Genomic DNA, 21,924 nt, shown 5'->3' on the forward strand with positions numbered 1-21,924 from the left:
CAGTCTGAAAGGTATGGAACGGATGCACTGAACCCCACGGAAGCACTATGGAGGACTTTTTTTTTGCGAAGGCACCGCAAAAAAGTACTGCATGCACAACTTTTTTGCGGTGCGGACCGTCGGATGCGGATCCCATTCATGTGAATTGGGTCTGTGTCCGCATGTGGCGGCCCTACAGTTGGTGCCCGTGCACGGGCCCGGCCAGCACACCTTTGTGTGCATGAGCTCCAAAGCTAGGGTAATGTGAATATCCCTTTATACGTATGTCAGAACCAAGAGCGCAGTGCCTGTACGATAACACAAAATCAGTACCATCCTATGATGCCACTGATGGCACTTTATTTTACAAGAGTGAAAGCTCTTAATATAGAAATAAACTGGACTCTAGAGGGATTACTACAGAAGAAGGAGTCACTTTACTTCTGTTGTTTGCTTCTTAGCACTTGATGTCTTCAGATGGTGGACATCTCTTTTTACATTACGCCCAAGTACTTCAAAGAAAGACACTACTAATAATGAACATACATTTCATCAGCCTTTCAGCGTATATGTAAAGAAATGTTACACATGTTCGGTTTGACAAGTCCGCAGTTGTCTACATTTCAGCAAACCTGGCCTAACCCTCCTAGTAGCCACCACCTGCTGTCAACACTATAGCGGAACATATACTTACAATGGACATTAATGGCATAATGTAAGTGAAATTGTGGACAGATGTCTATTGACAAGGTCATCCGTCTGTTAAAATGTAGCAGCTGTTGCATATGAAAGTGCTGCCTGCCCGTATTCCTCCACCAAATATATGTCAGGGGGATACTTGTTACCATTATTATTTATAGAAGACCGTTCAGCTACCATGTAGAGAAGACGTCTGATCAGAAGTTTCCTTAAAAGTAAATTCTTGGATGCAATTACTGATTTGCTTTTAGATTTGTTCTTGAAGCTAGTTGACGGTTATCATGCTTCTTCTGGAAACCATCTTTTGGTCTGAACGTAGTTATTTGGTAGAGGACTTAACTGAAAAAAATACATAAAAGTGGCCCCATGTTGTATTTAGATCCAAATTGACAGAAGGTAGGACCACAGAAGTAAACTGATCCAGCAATACTGTAGCGCAGAACAAAATACCACCCCAGCAGAACCAAATACCACAGTGCGGCACATGAAGCCGCTGGCCAGGTACATAAGTGCCTGATTCTCCTTCATTAATTAATGCTGAGCGTATCAGATCATTATGCACCTGAATGGAGGCCAAAAAGAAGGCTTGGGCAGCCCTCTGAGCATCTGCTCTCTGGGAAATTTCCCTGTAGGATCTATGGCCAGTCCGCCCATGGGTCAATTACATAAAAAAGGGATGTCCTGAAGCTCATGGATCACCATATAAAATCTGAAACAAGGCCACTAACTACTTTAGGATACACCAACCAATATCCTCAAATTGGAAAGAGGGACACTTGAGTCACCTCAAACTCGTGGTCTTGAGTTCAACCATAACCTCAGCACAACCTATAATTATGCCACTGATAACATGTAGAGAACTTCAGCATCGCCTAAAGCACGGTTGACCAAACTGAGATTCTCCAGCTGCTGTAAAACTACAACTCCCACCATGCCCTGCTGTAGGCTGATAGCTGTAGGCAATGTGGGCATCCTGGAATTTGTAGTTTTGCAACAGCTGGAGAGCCTCAGGTTGGCCATCCCTGGACTATAGTTAGACCACTGATCTCATGTAGAGAACTTTAGCACCGCCTATAGTTACACCACTGATCATATTTCTGTTGCGATACACTTAGTATAGTTTTTCTTGCATTTTAATGCTGGGGGGAAAAAAAATTAGATTTCTTTTTTTCTTCTCATCGTCATATTCTGACCACCATAACTTTTTTTATAGTTATGTCTACATGGATGTGTGAGGGCTCATTTTTTGTAGGATGATCTGCAGTTTTTGTTAATACCATGGGGTGTGTATGACTTTTTGATCACTTTTTATTAAATTTTTTGGGGGAAGTAAAGTGATGAAAAAATGCTGAATTGGCAATTTTTTTTTTTCCAGTACACCCTTTACCATATGAGATTATATATATATATATATTTTAACAGTGCGGGTGTTTTCACACACATATATTTAGATTTTGGGGAAAGGGGGGATTTAAATATACTGTATATATAAAAAAAATATATATATTTTTTTAATGTCCCCAACTGGACTCCAACTTGCAATCATTAGATTGCAATTTGTATAAAATAATGGAATTATAGAAGTAATATACAAGTAATGAGCATGGAAGCCTAGTACAGGCTCATTACGTGTATAAAACACTTACCCTGATTGCCGGGGGTAAGCGTTCCTGCCCTGGATGCGTGCACTTCTTGGTTTTAGTCCTCTCAGACACTGTAGTCACATTTGATCATGGTTCACTGTACCGGCCAGCATTACAGACATTAGTCAGGGCTGTCTGCTGTATTAAACAGCAGACACCTGTTGGCTCTGGTGCTCGCTCCGTTCCGTAGCACGTGCCATCTTCAAATACCCGACATCTGCTGTACATGTATGGTGTATAGTGTAATAAATGTGCCCCTAAGTTTTCACAGTAAACATATAGGGGGACATTTATCAAACCAGATACATCAGGGCTTTGGTGTAAAAATGTTGCATGGCATTTAAAATTGCGACTTTTTCACAACATTTAGGAAACATACCATTTTTCAATGTGGTCTATGTTCAAGGCAGAAAAGTGAGATTAGACCTGGATTATGGCACTTTTATTATCTGCGATACTTGAAATGTCTCAGAAAAGTCGCACCGCACGTCAGGCAGCCCCTGGTGTATTTTTAAGACTTAAGACATACAGACGTGGACAAAATTGTTGGTACCCTTTGGTCAATGAAAGAAAAAGTCACAATGGTCACAGAAATAACTTTAATCTGACAAAAGTAATAATAAATTAAAATTCTATAAATGTTAACCAATGAAAGTCAGACATTGTTTTTCAACCATGCTTCAACAGAATTATGTAAAAAAATAAACTCATGAAACAGGCATGGACAAAAATGATGGTACCCCTAACTTAATATTTTGTTGCGCAACCTTTTGAGGCAATCACTGCAATCAAACGCTTCCTGTAACTGTCAATGAGACATCTGCACCTCTCAGCAGGTATTTTGGCCCACTCCTCATGAGCAAACTGCTCCAGTTGTGTCCGGTTTGAAGGGTGACTTTTCCAGACTGCATGTTTCAGCTCCTTCCAAAGATGCTCAATAGGATTGAGGTCAGGGCTCATAGAAGGCCACTTTAGAATAGTCCAATTTTTTCCTCTTAGCCATTCTTGGGTGTTTTTAGCGGTGTGTTTTGGGTCATTGTCCTGTTGCAAGACCCATGACCTGCGACTGAGACCAAGCTTTCTGACACTGGCTAGTACATTTCTCTCTAGAATTCCTTGATAGTCTTGAGATTTCATTGTACCCTGCACAGATTCAAGACACCCTGTGCCAGACGCAGCAAAGCAGCCCCAGAACATAACAGAGCCTCCTCCATGTTTCACAGTAGGGACAGTGTTCTTTTCTTGATATGCTTCATTTTTTCGTCTGTGAACATACAGCTGATGTGCCTTGGCAAAAACTTCGATTTTTGTCTCATCTGTCCACAGGACATTCTCCCAGAAGCTTTGTGGCTTGTCAACATGTAGTTTGGCATATTCCAGTCTTGCTTTTTTATGATTCGTTTTCAACAATGGTGTCCTCCTTGGTCGTCTCCCATGTAGTCCACTTTGGCTCAAACAACGACGGATGGTGCGATCTGACACTGATGTTCCTTGAGCATGAAGTTCACCTTGAATCTCTTTAGAAGTCTTTCTAGGCTCTTTTGTTACCATTCGGATTATCCGTCTCTTAGATTTGTCATCAATTTTCCTCCTGCGGCCACGTCCAGGGAGGTTGGCTACAGTCCCATGGATCTTAAACTTATGAATAATATGTGCAACTGTACTCACAGGAACATCTAGTTGCTTGGAGATGGTCTTATAGCCTTTACCTTTAACATGCTTGTCTATAATTTTCTTTCTGATCTCTTGAGACAGCTCTTTCCTTTGCTTCCTCTGGTCCATGTCGAGTGTGGTACACACCATATCACCAAACAACACAGTGATTACCTGGAGCCATATATATAGGCCCAATGGCTGATTACAAGGTTGTAGACACCTGTGATGCTAATTAGTGGACACACCTTGAATTAACATGTCCCTTTGGTCACATTATGTTCTGTGTTTTCTAGGGGTACCATCATTTTTGTCCATGCCTGTTTCATGAGTTTATTTTTTTACATAATTCTGTTGAAGCATGGTTGAAAAACAATGTCTGACTTTCATTGGTTAACATTTATAGAATTTTAATTTATTATTACTTTTGTCAGATTAAAGTTATTTCTGTGACCATTGTGACTTTTTCTTTCATTGACCAAAGGGTACCAACAATTTTGTCCACGTCTGTATAACACTATGTCGTTGCACTAAATACATGAAAGTTGTGCACCATTTCATAAATTTGCTGCAACCACACAAACCAGACATAAAAGTAACATGAAAATAAACTCAAATGATAAATGTCCTCCATATTTTTTTAGAATCTTTTGGTGATTTGTATTTGTATAAAAAAAAAATCCTTGGATCCTGCAGTTTCTACACTACCCACCAAGCCTCATAATATGCAGACACTTCCTGCTCATCTCAAGTTAACACCTTTGTATAAATAACACTGGACCCACTATCCACAATAGCTGATGGTCACAGCTTATCACTCCCCCTCCCTGCACAGTGACCACTGCCCTGATCAGAAAGTATGCCCCCCTCATTCTCCCAATGACAAAGTCTATTGTTCCTATGGTCCATGTGGCTGCTATAAAGCATATTTCTGCAGTTAACAGCATCTCTTGCTCAGAAAATTAGGTGTATTTCATTCACAGACGTTGGCACAATGGTTAGGTGAGCCGCTATCTGTGACTTCTCCCCGCTCATGCCAGGTCTAAAATTGTGGGTGTGGCAGTGAAGGGGACAGGTCAGCGGGCCTATCTCATTTACCATTTTCTATGTTTAGGTCTCATACACACGGCCGTTGTTTAGGTCCGCATCCGAGCCGCTGTTGCGGATCCATTCACTTCAATCGGGCTGCAAAAGATGCGGACAGCATTTCGTGGCCCCGCAAAACAATAAATAAATAGAACATGTCCTATTCTTGTCCGATTTGGATCCGACTGACTTGATCCAAAACTAAGGAACAGGAGGGTGAGCCCTGTAAGAGCCCTAGCTCTCTCCCTTACTGCTCAGCCTATGCAAAAATCTCAAAGGTAGAAAATTGCATATCCTCGTTCCTCGACTGTATGCACCTGAACACCCTATAATAGTGAGGGGACACGACCACCGGCTCCCTACACTTAATACGGAGGGAGTCAGGGTCACCTAGGATCAAGCCCACAGGCAAACAGAAATAAAGAAAACAGACTTATCTTGTGGATGCAGTAGTAACAGCTTCTAGCATCAGCACATTCCAGGAAGTTGTATAAACCGCAAAGTGATGCAGTATGGGAAGGGATTTAAAGGGATGTAATCAGTGCAACTACATGACAGCTGAGAGGGGCTAACGAGATGAGAAAATGAAAGCAAAATAAAAGGAACCTCAAGCAGGAGGTTCTGAAGCACATCTGTCAGAGCTTCTCAGATGTCTGGTGGTGACAGTACCCCTCCTTCTACGAGTGGACTCCGGACACTCAGAGCCCACCTTCTCAGGATGGGACCCATGGAAAGCCCTGATGAGACGAGTGGCCTTAACGTCCGTCACTGGGACCCACATCCTCTCCTCAGGACCATAACCCTCCCAATGAACGAGGTACTGGAGAGAACCGCGGACAACACGAGAATCCACAATCCTAGAGACCTGAAATTCAAGATTACCATCAACCACAATCGGAGGAGGAGGCAAAGACGAGGGTACAATGGGTTGGACATAAAGTTTTAATAAGGACTTATGAAAAACATTATGGATCTTCCAAGTCTGAGGAAGATCAAGACGGTAGGCAACAGAAATAAAGAAAACAGACTTATCTTGTGGATGCAGTAGTAACAGCTTCTAGCATCAGCACACTCCAGGAAGTTGTATAAACCGCAAAGTGATGCAGTATGGGAAGGGATTTAAAGGGATGCAATCAGTGCAACTACATGAAAGCTGAGAGAGGCTAACGAGATGAGAAAACGAAAGCAAAACAAAAGGAACCTCAAGGAGGAGGTTCTAAAGAACGTCTGTCAGAGCTTCTCAGATGTCTGGTGGTGACAAATAGGCATTTCTACAATAGGCCGTCCGTTCCGCAAATTGCATCAGCGGTTCGCAAAAAATGGAACAGTCGTGTGCATGAGGCCTTAGGCATAGAAAATGGTCTAAATGTAAGACAGCTCGGAAGCTGTCTTACATTTAAAACTGGCGCTGGATGCGCCGAAGTTATGAAGAGGCCAGCGCCTTGTCATAACTTCGGCGGATCCTCCGCCAGCGATGGGGCTTTATTAAGACCGGCGTCTAAAACATCAATCTTAAAAAATATGCCCCATTATGAAAAAAAATACATGCATCACTATCTGGTTTTAATTGGTATATTTTTGTTCATATCTTTATAATTAGCATTTTTTCAAAAATTTGCATTAACCCATGATATTTTATATATTGTAGGTATATTCGGAAAAAAGTGGATCACCTGATATGCTGCAAAACCACGTACATTGTCCATCAGTAATTTTCATCTTCAGGTTTGCATCAAGAACAGAAATTAGGCTACTTTCACACCTGCGTTTAGGTGCGGATCCGTCTGGTTTCTGCACAGACGGATCCGCACCTATAATGCAAACGCTTGTATCCGTTCAGAACTGATCCTTTTGCATTACCATGAACAACGTTTTGTTCATGATAATGTAAACGGATCCGTTTTGACTTACATTGAAAGTCAAAGGGAGGCGGATCCGTTTTCAACTGCACCATATTGTGTCAGTAAAAACTGATCCGTCCCCATTGACTTACATTGTAAGTCAGGACGGATCCGTTTGGCTCAGTTTCGTCAGACGGACATCAAAACGCTGCAAGCAGAATGGAGGCTGAACGGAGGCAAATTGATGCATTCTGAACGGATCCTTATCCATTCAGAATGCATTGGGGCTCAACTGATCCGTTTTGGGCCGCTTGTGAGAGCCTTGAAACAGATCTCACAAGCGGAACCAGAAACGCCAGTGTGAAAGTAGCCTTAGTTGACATTCCCATAGCTGAATCAGAAGAAGGCCTGCTGACTCACAGAACAATGAGTGGGACCCATACACGGCTTCTTCCATTTTTTGCGGTCCACAAATTGCAGATCCGCAAAACACAGAAGCCGCCCATGTGCCTTCCGTAATTTGCGGAACGGAACAGACGGCCCTTTGTAGAAATGCCTATTCTTGTCTGCAAAACGGACAAGAATAGGACATGTTATATTTTTTTGGCGGGGCCACTGAACAGAGCAACGGATGCATCTTTTGCGGCCCCATTAAAAAGTGAAAGGGTCCGCACCCGAGCCGCAAAAACTGTGGCTCAGATACAGACCAGAACAACGGTCGTGTGCATGAGGCCTTTGTTGTCCTACTGACTAAATAAAAATCATTACCCTTTCCCCGTACCTATTTCTCCTAGATGGTAGGAAAAAACAAAAAAAAAGAAAGAAAACAAAAAGGAGAAATATAAAAGAGGTATTACGGTTTTAATGATTTTACATTTATTTATACAGAGAATAGATTGTGGAACAAATTTCAAATTTGCATCTATTTAAAATTTAGGTTGCAGCCCTTTTATTATATCCGTGCCCTAGCCTATCCCTAAAGAAAACAAATGGTACAGTCCATTTTAGTCCTGTAAAATGCATCCATAGGAGAGCTAGCTAAGACTAAACATGGCGTCATGGCGTCATGTGAGCCGTCATCTGACCCTAAAAAGTATCATGTGATCCGGCTTTCAATTAACTTCCCAGGCATCTAACAGGTGAGCAGTAGTGTACTGAGAAGCAGAACATGTTGAGTACAGTCATGTGAAAAAATTAGGACACCCTTTGAAAGCATGTGGTTTTTTGTAACATTTTTAATAAAAGGTTATTTCATCTCCGTTTCAACAATACAGAGAGATTAAAGTAATCCGACTAAACAAAGAAAACTGAAGAAAAGTATTTTCAAGATCTTCTGTAAAAGTCATTCTACAAAAATGCCTATTCTAACTGAGGAAAAAGATAGGACACCCTTGCCCCTAATAGCGAGTGTTACCTCCTTTGGCTGAAATAACTGCAGTGAGACGGTTCTTGTAGCCATCTACCAGTCTTCGACATCGGTCTGAGGAAATTTTACCCCACTCCTCAATGCAGAACTTTTTCAGCTGTGAGATGTTTGAGGGGTTTCTTGCACGTACAGCCCTTTTCAATTCACCCCACAGCATCTCAATGGGATTCAAATCTGGACTTTGACTTGGCCATTCCAGGACTCTCCATTTCTTCTTTTTCAGCCAATCTTTGGTTGATTTACTAGTATGTTTTGGGTCATTGTCATGTTGCATGGTCCAGTTCCGCTTCAGCTTTAATTTTCTAACTGATGGTCTCACATGTTCTTCAAGCACCTTCTGATACACAGTAGAATTCATCGTGGATTCTATGATGGTGAGCTGACCAGGTCCTGCTGCAGCAAAGCAGCCCCAAACCATGACACTTCCACCTCCATGCTTCACAGTTGGTATGAGGTTCTTTTCTTGGAATGCTGTGTTTGGTTTACGCCAAACATGTCCTCTGCTGTTGTGTCCAAATAATTCAATTTTGGACTCATCTGTCCAAAGAACATTATTCCAGAAGTCCTGGTCTTTGTCAACTTTATCTCTGGCAAATGTCAGTCTGGCCTCGATGTTTCTCTTGGAAAGCAAAGGTTTCCTCCTTGCACACCTCCCATGCAAGTTAAACTTGTACAGTCTCTTTCTGATTGTAGAGGCATGTACTTCTACATCAACAGTAGCCAGAGCCTGCTGTAGTTCTCGAGATGACACTTTAGGGTTTTTGGAGACCTTTTAGCATCTTGCGGTCTGCTCTTGGGGTGAACTTGCTGGGGCGACCAGTCCTGGGCATGTTGGCAGTTGTTTTGAAAGCCCTCCACTTGTAGACTATCTTCCGGACAGTGGAATGGCTGATTTCAAAATCTTTTGAGATCTTTTTAAATCCCTTCCCAGACTCATAGGCTGCTACAATCTTTTTTCTGAAGTCCTCTGACAGCTCTTTTGCTCTCACCATGGTGCTCACTCTCACTTCAACAGTCAGGAGCACACCAAACTAAATGTCTGAGGTTTAAATAGGGCAAGCCTCATTCAACATGCAGAGTAACGATCTACTAATTATGTGCACCTGGTGTGATATACCTGTGTGAGATCTGAGCCAATTTAAGAGGGAATACATGTGAGGGTGTCCTATCTTTTTCCTCAGTTAGAATAGGCATTTTTGTAGAATGACATTTACAGAAGATCTTGAAAAGACTTTTCTTCAGTTTTCTTTGTTTAGTTGGATTACTTTAATCTCTCTGTATTGTTGAAACGGAGATGAAATAACCTTTTATTAAAAATGTTACAAAAAACCACATGCTTTCAAAGGGTGTCCTAATTTTTTCACATGACTGTATATACAATATTACCAATGCAGCTCTTATCACGTCTGCCAGTGTCTGTAGAGACAGATCTCTGTGTTTGTGCAGTTTTTTTTTTACACTAAACTTTATTAACAATATGGCAACATCACTTAGCAACAGCCAGCCATTTTACAAATTGCTACAGGCACATAATGATGTAGTTACTGTAATAACCACAATAAAGACCGTGGGGGAGATTTATCAAAACTGGCGTAAAATAGAACTGGCTTAGTTGCCCATAGCAACCAATCAGATCCCACCTTTCATTTCCCAAAGGAGCTGTGAAAAATAAAAGGTGGAATCTGATTGGTTGCTATAGGCAACTAAACCAGTTTATTCTTTACACCAGTTTTAATAAATCTTCCCCCCATGATTCCACCACTAGTCTTGTGGTATGTATGTAATGTAACACTGCTGATTACTGAATGTCAGGGGGTGAAGAGCATCACATGACTGGTGCCATGTTTCAGTTAGGCCATAGATGCATTACATAGGACTGATACATGGGCTATACCATTCTTCTGCATATAGGGGTGACATGCCTGATAAAAAAAAAAGGGTGTGTAGGCAGAACTACTGTATAAATACATGTCATGTTAGAAAACTGTATAAATAAAAAAACGTAATACCCTTTAGTTCTTCTTTTCTACGTTATTTAGTTCACTTGAGAATACCAAATCATGTCATTTCTATAAAGCCGTTTATTCCATTTCTCATCAAACTTTTGGATATTAACCCATCAGTTAAAGTATGTCAGTTTGGTTGTTTAGGTTATCCACACTTGTTTTGAGTTTTCAATTGGGGTAACAAAAATTTGGCAAAAAATATTCTTGCTACAAGCAAGGTTTTAAGACCCCCCTTCCACTGCCCCCTCCCTTTCCCTCAGTGTACCAGAATATCCTCCAGTAGTCCTATGCTCTAATACCATTGTGGGCCCCAAAGGTCAAAGAGAAAAAAATGATCTGGAGCTGCCTTTGGAGCCAATCACTTATGACTAGGGTCTTTTTTCTTACTTTATTGATGATACAGGATTGAGCCTGAGGAATGATTTTCTCTGGTGGCCCAAGGAACCTTAGTCTGACACAGTAAGCAAGTATATTTATATCATTGGGTATGCCCAAAATTAGTGTTGAGTTAATCAAAGTCCAAGAAGGGAAAATGTTATTCTCCGCTAAGCCGAATTTCCTCATGCTTCGTGATAACGAATCGATTTTCCCTGAAATGGTGTAAAAAGCATTAAAAAAAATAAAAAATACTCACCTCATCCATTTGCTCGCGACAGGCCGGTCGCCGCCATCTTGATCGAAGATCTTGCAAAAATCCAGTGCACAGTGACGTATGATGTCACCACACCGACTGACATAATGACATCATCACAGGCTGCGTGAGAGTTCACGTCAAATCTTTAATCAAAATATCGGCGGCCGGCCTTTCGCGAGCAAATGGATTAGGTAAGTATAATGTAATCATTTTATTTATTATTTTACACTGTATTATTAAATTTAGATGCGGCATTCAGCTATGAACGTGGCATCTGAGGGGTACAATGACAGGGGGTGGTGCAATTGCCGCTCCCTGTCATTGCACCCACTACTCACAAAGCACTTCATGACAAAGTAATTAGTCACAAAGCGAATATTTTTTTAAACTTTGGCATAGCAGCAAAATGGAATTTTTTTTTAATTCGCTGATCTCTACCCAAAATATATAAATGTAATTGATGCTTTCTAATTTGGACAACACTGTCCCAGTAGTGGTAAAGCTTTGGACATTTCAAAGGTTATCAATTTGCTCTAGAGACTTGGCATTCAGGGCATTTAGATGTTCTCCTGTCTACTATATATACAGTATATATATCTAATCTAAAATATTTAATATAAAAGATTCCCTCCTGGTCGTGGCTTCCAAAACTGCATCAGGAAACCTGAACGTGTGGCCGTACCCTCACTTTATGGGACAACAAACATGCTATAGATGATGGAGTGACAGAGATCATTGTGCACACAAATACAGCCCTGTTCTCTTCCTGATCTTGCAGGTTCATCTGAGATCAGGTGGGTGGTTTCCTGAATAAAGATGAACCCTTAAAAGTCATCCCTGTTGCCTGTAAATATTATGCAGGAGACTGGTGTTGTCGTTGGCCTGAGGTAATTTCTTCTAGTAAGTGAATGTTGTGGTTCTCTTTATCACTTGCTGATGGTACAAGTTGTACACTTTATGTGAAGAGCATGCCATATATGAAATGGACTGAGATGACACCGCATTCTCCTGCATTTCTAAAGAGAGCAATTAGATTGTTCTCATCAAATACAGCCAGTCATGAGGATCTCATGTCTTTGGGGCCTGGAGGATCTTCTAGTCACATCTGTTAAGGGTTAAAACCTGACAAGTTGATATATATATATTTTTTTCCCCCCTTTCAGATCCTTTGTTTACCCCGGAGATAAGCAGTGCTTGGCAGCTGCTTATACTAAACAACTGTTTAGCTGCAATCTCGTGCCTGTAGCCAGCTGAAATTTAATTTCCATCTTTTATATTCATAGTGTTCAAAATTCTGCAATGATTAATGTAATATATCTATCTAGCTGTTTTGGACCTAGATCTTCATATCCCTTGCATTGGTATAAATTAAAAGGTATATATTCTGCAAGTAAAGGGAGCATGGCCATATATACTGTCAGCCATGTGCTCTGACTTCTGCAAGATCAGCCAACCATGAACAGTACGGTGGATCAGCGCTTAGCACTGGGGTCCTAGGTTCCAATCTGACCATGGGCAACGTCTACATGGAGTTTGTTCTCCCCATGCTTGCTTGGGTTTCCTCCAGGTATTCCGGTTTCCTCCCACACTCCAAAGACATACTGATAGGTAACAGATTGTGAGCTCTACTGGAGACAACAAGTGATGATGATGTCTGTAAAGTGCTGTAGAATATGTCAGTGCTACATAAGTGAGTATAATAAATAAACCATCTAATGCAACGGTCAGGAGGATAGGTCATCAATATTTAAAATCCTGGACAACCCCTTTAAAATCGTTCTAATCCCGTCTGTGATAATAATGAGAGGACTTCTGAAAAGTGATCTGTACTGACCAAGAAGCAGCGCCTATTAATAGGCTTAATGGTGAGTGGAAAAAAAAACCTGCAGGAATTTAAAGAGGACCTTTCACCTTGAAAAACATTGTGAACGAAGTATGCTGCCATGGAGAGCGGCACCCGGGGTTCTCACTGCACTTACTATTATCCCCGGGCGCCGCTCTGTTCTCCCGTTATGCCCTCAGGTACCTTTGCTCTGTAAGTTATAATAGGCGGTGTCTGCCCTTGTCCTGTGGGCGTCTCCTCCTCCTAGGCTGTAGCGCTGGCCAATCGCAGCTCACAGCCTGGGAGGTTTTTTTCTCCCAGGCTGTGAGCTGTGCGCTGCGATTGGCCAGCGTTGCAGCCTAGGAAAAGGAGACGCCCACAGGACAAGGGCAGACACCGCCTACTATAACTTAGAGAGTGAACATACCGGAGGGCATAACGGGAGAACGGAGCTTATCACGACTGGCCTAAAATGTTAACACAGCAAAATCACATTACAGTTAGTGTTCAGCAAATCGAAGTGGAATTTGATTTGAAGTTTAGGAAAACAAATTATTTGCAGCGAAGCAGAATTTCCATGTGCTTCATGGTAACGAATCCAATTTTTTTTCTAAAATGGCTGCTGCACGTGTTACATAGTAAAAATAAGAAGCCCGGGAACGTGATATGACCCATAATGCCATGAAGCTATCCAATCAGCAGATAGCCACCTGTGATGTCACAGCCCTATAAAAAGCCTCATCCTAGTCGGTCTCCGCCATTTTACTGTGAGCTGAGCATATGGAGAGACATGACAATAGCTTTTGCGCTAAGGACAGTGTTGCAGAAAGCTTTTAATTGAATACTGGATAGGGAGATTTACTAGAATATTGGATATGGATAGTGCAGGGACAGTATTGTATTCAGAGCATATAGTACGGGGCCCATTTTTGTTTTTGCAGTTTCCTTTTCTCCTCCCAACGTTCCAACCGCCATAACTTTTTATGCTCAATGCAGCAGCCCGCTCCATACATTCCCTCAGTCACCATGACGTACCTGATTTATAGTGATTCGTAACAAATTAATTCATAAAGAATCAAATTTCTTGTCGAAGTTCAGCAAAATTGACCAAATCACATTTTTTTAAACTTCACTCATCATTAGTGACTATCTCTGCCACCTCCCCCACTCTGTCACAGGGGCCACTACTGCTGCTGCCAACATCCCCACACTGTCATGAGGCCACTACAGTCACTGCCACCTTCCACACTCTGTCATGGGGCCACTACTGCTACTGCTGCTTCCCCACTCTGTCATGGGGCTACTACTTGAATCTTGGGGCACTGCACGGTTAAGTCGGCGGCGACAAATTAGACCAGACGCTAACATTGACCTGAAATACTGTTGCCTATTGATCCGACTGCTAACAGAAGGGATTAAAAAGCATGTGTTTGAACTGCCACAACATGCATTAAAAGAACATTTTTTTCTCCACTACTTTATTGGTGCAGCCTCCATTTCTTTATTTTGCTCCATTAAGGAGCCATTTGGACACCGGAAGCCCGCAGGTTTTTTTTTTTGCTTTGCTGAAGGGTGCTGTATGCTTTTCTTTTTGTTTAACAGAAAGGATTAGCTATGAATCGTGGTGCACACGGTTACTGCCACTGCTGATGATGACTTGAATCGTGGGGCACTGCACAGTTAAGTCCACGGCAATCATTTAGACCTGACGCTTTTACTGACCTGTAATACTGACACACAGTAATTTGACAGCTAACAGAAGGGATTAGCTATGAATCTCGGTGTCCTGCACAGTGATGTGGATGGCGATAAATTACAACTGCGTGTCAAACTGACGGCACAGTACCTACAGAACGGATTAATTATAAACGTGGGTGCACTAAAACGTAATGCACACAGAGATACACTCCCTCTGCACTCTCCCTGCAGTATAAATTCCAAGCCTTCACACAGGGATTGGCCCACCAAGTGAGATGAATAGGATTAGGCAGAGGGGCCTGAGTACACCAGATTTATCGTGATTCGTGACAAATTGATTTTCTTGACGAAGTTCGACAAATCATCCGAATGAAATTTTTCAAAACTTTGCTCTTTTCTAATTACAGTAATACAACAAAGCCCATTAAAGTAACTATCCTGGTGCCTCTATAGTCCAGATTACACAGGCCACATCTGAACTCCAGCTCAAGTTATACTGAGCAATGAGCAATTCCAAGCTAGAATTGGGACAGGTCCTGGATTACACTTAATTTTGCTAACTACTCCAGACAAGCATGGTGATTGGTATGACCAGCAAAAGGCAAAACTACTGAGTGGTCAGCATACTTCCATTCATGTACAGAACAATGCTGGCCATGAATGAATACACATTGGTAGAGACAATGCTGACATACATTTTGCCATGAAGTGGTTGAGCAGTGGGTTTCAGGAGACATGCTCCATACCATTATCCCATCACATCCAGACTGCATCAACAATCAGGCAGCTACAGGGAAGCCACAGCCTTAGTTGATTCCAGACGTTAAAGCATAAGCAATAGATTAATAGGATTTTCCTCTAGGTCTAGCCATATGTAACAGTTCCCTGGTGCTCATTGATAGGACATGGGTTAAAGAAACATGTGTTAGGTTTTCCTCTGTTTCAGTAGAATTTGCTCTAAACCTATTATACATATACTTAAAAAAAAAACATTAGTATAATATCCTCTTACACAAAAAGTCTAGATTTACATTTTTACTGAGAATAAACTAATAGTCCGTATCCATCTACATGTAGAATATGAGAAGCATGAAGGATATGGGACAATAAGGCGAAGGCGAGCAATTGACCAATACAGATATCAATAGATGCGAGTTACAGGGATATTTCCATTTCAGCAAATAACGTTTCCTCATTATTTATTCACCTTTTAATACATTTGTGTATGAATTCCTCACAGATTTCAAGTTCTCTTTCTATGGTCAATGAATGGTAACCTCCATGGTGTCCTCTCTTCGGATGGAAATCTCTTCTTGTCAAGTCATCATTAAAAAGGTGCATATCTTATTACAAGACAAAGCACTGCTAAGTGTACAGTAAATGTGATGGGTGATATAGCTGTGCATGCATCCATGATCAGGACATGTTTTCAGTCTCTGGATGCCGGTGTGTGTCTATAGGGGGTACAGAAGGTAGCAGCCACCCCCCACCCGTGGTCAGTGGTTAAAGGAAACTGTCACCAGAGAATTCACTGTTAAACCAGACACAATGCCTTGTAGGGACTAGCTTAGCCAAATGATACCTTCACTTAGTGATCCATCACTTCATTCTGGAGGAAAAGTAATTTTACTTCATATGCAAATGAGCAGTTAAGTGCACTGAGGGAGGGCCCAAACCAATCTGTGCACCCTTGCTCCTCCTGCTTCCTCTGCCATTCCCTAGGCCAGTGGCACCATGTTCATCAGTCATCTGACCGGTGCAGCTTAGTCCCACTCAAGTAAATGGGGCTGAGCTGCAGTACCAAGCATAGCCACTCTCCAGTGGTCAGCCCTGTGCTTAGTATGCTGTTAGGCTGAGTTCACACGGGCGAGATTTCTGCGTGGGTGCAATGTGGGAGGTGAACGCATTGCACCCGCACTGAATCTGGACCCATTCATTTCTATGGGGCTGTGCACATGAGCGGTGATTTTCACGCATCACTTATGCTTTGCGTGAAAATCGCAGCATGCTCTATATTGTGCATTTATCACACAACGCAGGCCCCATAGAAGTAAATGGGGCTGAGTGAAAATCGCAAGCATCCGCAATCAAGAGCTGATGCGGTGCGATTTTCACGCATGGTTGCTAAGATGACAGTCTAGTCACTGTATTATTTTCCCTTATAATATGGTTATAAGGGAAAATAATAGCATTCTTTAATACAGAATGCTTAGTAGGTGGTCAATTGAGGGTTAAAAAATAAAAAAATAATTAACTCACCTTCTCCTCTTGATCGCGTAGCTGCCGGTCTCTTCTTACTTCTTTAATCTTGAGCTGCCGGCTAAAGGACCTGTGGTGACGTCAGATCAGACCCTCAATCGACCACCTACTATGCATTCTGTATTAAAGAATGGTATTATTTTCCCTTAGAACCATGTTATAAGGGAAAATAATAACATCTACACAACACCGAACCCGAACCTGAACTTCTGTGAAGAAGTTCGGGTCTGGGTACCAGAGTCAGTTTTTTATCACGCGCTTGCAAAACGCATTGCACCCGCGCGATAAAAACTGAACAACGGAACGCAATCGCAGTCAAAACTGACTGCAATTGGGCACCTACTCGCGCGGGTTTGCCGCAACGCATCCGGACCTTATCCGGACACGCTCGTGTGAACTCAGCCTTATAGAGTGCCATCACCGTCCCTAGTGCTAATCCAATATAGTGCCACATCAAAATCATAATTATTTTTAATATTATTGTTTATTTATTTTAATAAATTGGTAAATATTTGAGCAGATATGATGGTTGTTGTTAATAATAATAATAATAATAATAATAATAATAATAATATGTTAGACTGTTATTAGTTTATATAGTGAAATCATCAGATTTAATTATAACCCAGTATTGGCTTGGAAATCTTGGTATTACTTTTATCTTTATATTTTACAGTTAAATATTAGAAAGTTTTTCTGAAACCCTCTCTTCCGGTCCCTGATCCAGAAGTGTCTCCTTCCTTTATAACAAATTCATGGTTGTGATTTACTTAGCATGTGAGAGGCAGCTGAGATGCTTATGAATCGCTGACAGCATCAATAACTGCTTGGTGCCACTTAACTGGTTCTCGTTTTCCCACTGGATATTTGAAAAAACCTCGCGGCTCCCTAGGTAGTAGAGTGGTGCCTGCGCCTCTCAGGATGCTATTATTAGCCCTGCGTTATCAAGATTTTTTATCTACGCATAGTAGTTTACTAGACAACGAAGTTCAGCTGAGTGCAACCAGAACACAGCGTCTGAAATGCAGCCCTTTCTGGTCTGTCACTGTATGTGTTATTCAGCGGATCCCTGCAGGGCGAGCTGGCAAATAAATGGAATGGACGCAGCATTTGATGGTAAGCAAGCGTTCTATTTGTCTGAAAACAAATTCAGAAACACTAGATAACTACATTAATAATGAAGTATCTGCAACACCATTAACATACACTATTAAAACTTTATGGGCTGGTGTTTTGATTTACCGTACTGTCCAAAGGTTTTTGGCAGGTATTGAAAAAATCCTGTAAAGAAAGATTGCTTTCAGAAATAGAAATGTTAATAGTGTTGAGTGAATCGAAGTATCTGAAGCGGATTTCAATCTGAATTTCAGGGAAAAGTTGATTTATCGCGAAGCCGAATTTCCTCATGCTTCGTGGTAACAAATCAATTTTCACTCATTGATTTGAGCGCGAAGAGGCCTCTTGATTGAAGATCCCACGCTAAATCGCATCCGTGGTGACAGATGACGTTATCACGCCAGCCAGCGTGATAATGTCATCAGGCACAGTGCGAGATTTTGCCCCTGAATCCTTTCAAATTTATATAAATGAAGGGGGTCATTTACTAACATATACTGTACGCCACTTTTTGGCGTATATCTGTTGCAGATTGTGGCACAAAGGTTATTTGCATTGCAATCGGCGACTTTTCCCTGCTCACGCCAGGTTTAAAAAAAGGGGCGTGACAGGTCAAATCCAGTTACAAATTAAAGTCGGAATCACAAATAAATATATAAAAAACTATATATTTTTTTTCATTAAAGTCATTATTGAACTAAGTTTCCAGTTCACGCACAAATTCATACCTGTTCAACTAATGCGATATCCTTGAAGACAATTCCCAATTAATTATTGTTATAGAGGTCATTTCACATAAGGAAAAAGTTGGCATATTGCTCGATTTTTACGCCTTCACTGATTATTGGAGTCTAAACACTGGGACCCTCATTGATCAGTTAGAATGAAATTTTCCCAACATGACTAAACCTCTCACAACTCAATCTAATTCACTTGGAAGAGGTAGAGTTGAAGTTCTCGCCACAGTGTCTGATTGGGCCCCCATTGAGTAAAGGCTACCTCCATTGTGTAGGGCAGGCATCCTCAAACTGCGGCCCTCCAGCTTTTTGTAAAACTACAACTCCCAGAATGCCCTGCTGTAGGCTGATACCTGTAGGCTGTACGGGCATGCTGGGAGTTGTAGTTTTGCAACAGCTGGAGGGCTGCCGTTTGAGGATGCCTGGTGTAGGGCATGGAGCTGGTTACTGCTGCTCTGCTCCCATTCACTGAAAATACAAATGTTTGCATTCTGGGTTTAGTTTAGCTGGGGCAGCATGGTAGCTCAGTGGTTAGCACTGGTGCCTTGCAGTACTGGGGTCCTTGGCTGGAATCCAACCAAGGCAACATCTGCATGGAGTTTGCGTGGGTTTCCCCCGGGTAGTCCGGTTTCCTCCCACACTCCAAAGATGTACTGATAGGGAACTTAGATTGTGAGCTAATGTGTGTAAAGCACTACAGAATATAATCTATATATTTATAGAAGGACGTAAGTATGTTCCACAATCGCTCAAAAATACAACCATTGATTTCGACAAAACTTGCTATACACATCTCTTTTTTACCTGGAAAGAGATCTTGTGGGGTCTCAGCTCTCTAGGATGTATCGTTCCTGAGATATTCCCAAAAAATGACCTGTATTAGCCAATAGAAGCCTGCAAGTCTTTCTCTTCATATCCCAACTGCCATACACATGGTCACATGTCCCTTATCAGCCAATAGAAGCTCGCAGGCCCTTAGTCTCCACATACATACAGTTTTACTCCATGTTTCCATAACAACCCAGACATTTTTCTTCACTACTGTAAATCAGCTTTAGGTTAGGGCTACACAATGATATGTGTGACGTGACAATAATAGGGCACAAAGTTGCACGACACATGGGGCACAACTACACTGCTACATGTGTCGCGCGACATTTTTTATAATGATAGTCTATGATGTTGCAGTGTGACATGTGACATGCTGCGACTGCGCCGCGACAGTCGCAGAAAAATCCATCTTGGATGGATTATTTGCAACTGTCGAGTCGCAGCCGCAGCATGTCACATGTCGCAGCCGCAACACCATAGCCTTTCATTATAAAAATTGTTGAGACAAAATGTTGCGCTACACATGTCATCATGTAGCCCTAGCATTAAAGGGGCAGGGCGGTGTGGAGATCACTGTCAAAGGGGCGGGCCCCTGTGGAGGTCACTGTTAAAGGGGCAGACACTGTGGAGGTCACCATTAAGGGAGCGGGGGCCACTATTAAAGGGGCAACTGCTGTGGAGGTCACTGTTAAGGCAGCAGAGTACTGTGAGGTCATTGTTAAGGAAGCAGGGTACTGTGGAGGTAACTGTTAAGGGGGCGGACCCCTGAGGAGGTCACTGTCAAAGTAGTGGTGTGCTGTGAAACTCACTGTTAATGGGGTGGGCTGCCGTGAAGATCAAAGTTAAGGGGATGGGCTGCTGTGGAGGTCCCATTTTCAAATGGTGGGGCACTGTGGGGGGGTCAGTGTTAAACGGTGGGGGACTGTGAAGGTCACTGTTAAAGGGGCGGGGTGCTGTAGAGGTCACTGTCATGGGGGATACTGTCGGTATCTTTTAACGACACACACAAACATTAAATGAAATATACCCGTGCAAAGCCGAGTCCTTCTGCTAGTAGTGCATAAAATAAATAGTCGTGCTGCTACTTGCAGTGGACAAACCTTTTACGATAATCATTGAAAATTTTGGATACAGCTCAATCAATTGAAGATTTTTTTTCCTGTTTTATAGGCATTCAGACATAAACACACTGGTGTGCGAATTATGCGAATTGATTAATAACATACTTTGATTTATTGATTCATAGCTCATGAGTAAGAGTTGCTAAGACTCGAAACGCGTAAGCTAATGCTGGTTTGAATAGGAATCTATAAAACAAAAATATGATTTCAATCCTTTAGCTGGACCCTCTCCTCTCCCACACACATACACTGATTAATACATGATAGCATGTCTGAGCAATATGCCATAATTGCTACAATGGACTCAAGGGGAGGTCCATGATAATAAAAACTTCCGAGATGCCACTGACCGTCATCAAATAAATAACCGTCCTATACTCACCTGTTTTTCCCCTGCCATTTCTATTGCCAAAGCTCCAATCTTCCTTTGAGTATTTGTGTACAAGTCTGCAGCGGTGACATAGAGGTATATGAATATAACCCCTGCAGCCAGTCACTGGCTTCAGCAGCATACGGTGCAAGAAAGATGTGACCAGTGATTGGCTTCAGCAGTCATGTGCCAGAGCCTCTGTGTCACTGCTGCAACCTGGTGTCCAAAAATCAAGAAGAGGATTGGAGCTTCTGCACTGGAAATGACATCGGAGAAACAGGTGAGCACAGGATTATTTATGAGCTTCACTGGTACCTCGAAATGTTTTAATTAATGTCCCCCTATAAACATCTTTTCTTAGTGTACTGATTAAATTCCTCTAAATTTATAGCTAAACAAATATTTAATTACATTTAATAACTTATCCTTTACTAATCTCAAGTAACAGCCTGGATTAAAATTTAGAGCTGCATTCAGAAATCTGCAGTCTTCAGAGCTGAAATCTTTCAATAGTCCTGAAGGTCTACACAGAGCCTGCTCAGATAATTTGTATTCTGAGAATAAATGATGAATCAGATTTTAAATTGGTCAGAAACATTTGACACCATCGACAAAGCTTATTGACACGGACCCATGTATTTACAAACAATATAATTGATTAAGATGGACCTCAATTTCTATTAAGAAGTGAAGTCTTTTTTTATTTGTATTATTTTGATAAAATAATATTCAACCATTTTCTGTTTATTAAAGCTATAAGAGACATCTTTTGTTTAGATGTATTGTTTGTATAGTGGAAAACTACAGGAATGAAGAAAGGGGAATATGAGAAAATGCCTGAGAGTAGCAGAAAACATCACGCAAGTCCAATAAATCATAAGCTTAATTGGGATGTACCGGTACTTATTTCCAAACACCTGTATGTGATGTGACTTCACCCATCTAGTATAAAACCTGTATACCGTCCATTGTTATAATTCCTTGCTTACGAAACCTTTGGAAA

This window comes from Bufo gargarizans, chromosome 1 (assembly GCF_014858855.1).
Source record: "Bufo gargarizans isolate SCDJY-AF-19 chromosome 1, ASM1485885v1, whole genome shotgun sequence".
Lineage (NCBI taxonomy): Eukaryota > Metazoa > Chordata > Amphibia > Anura > Bufonidae > Bufo > Bufo gargarizans.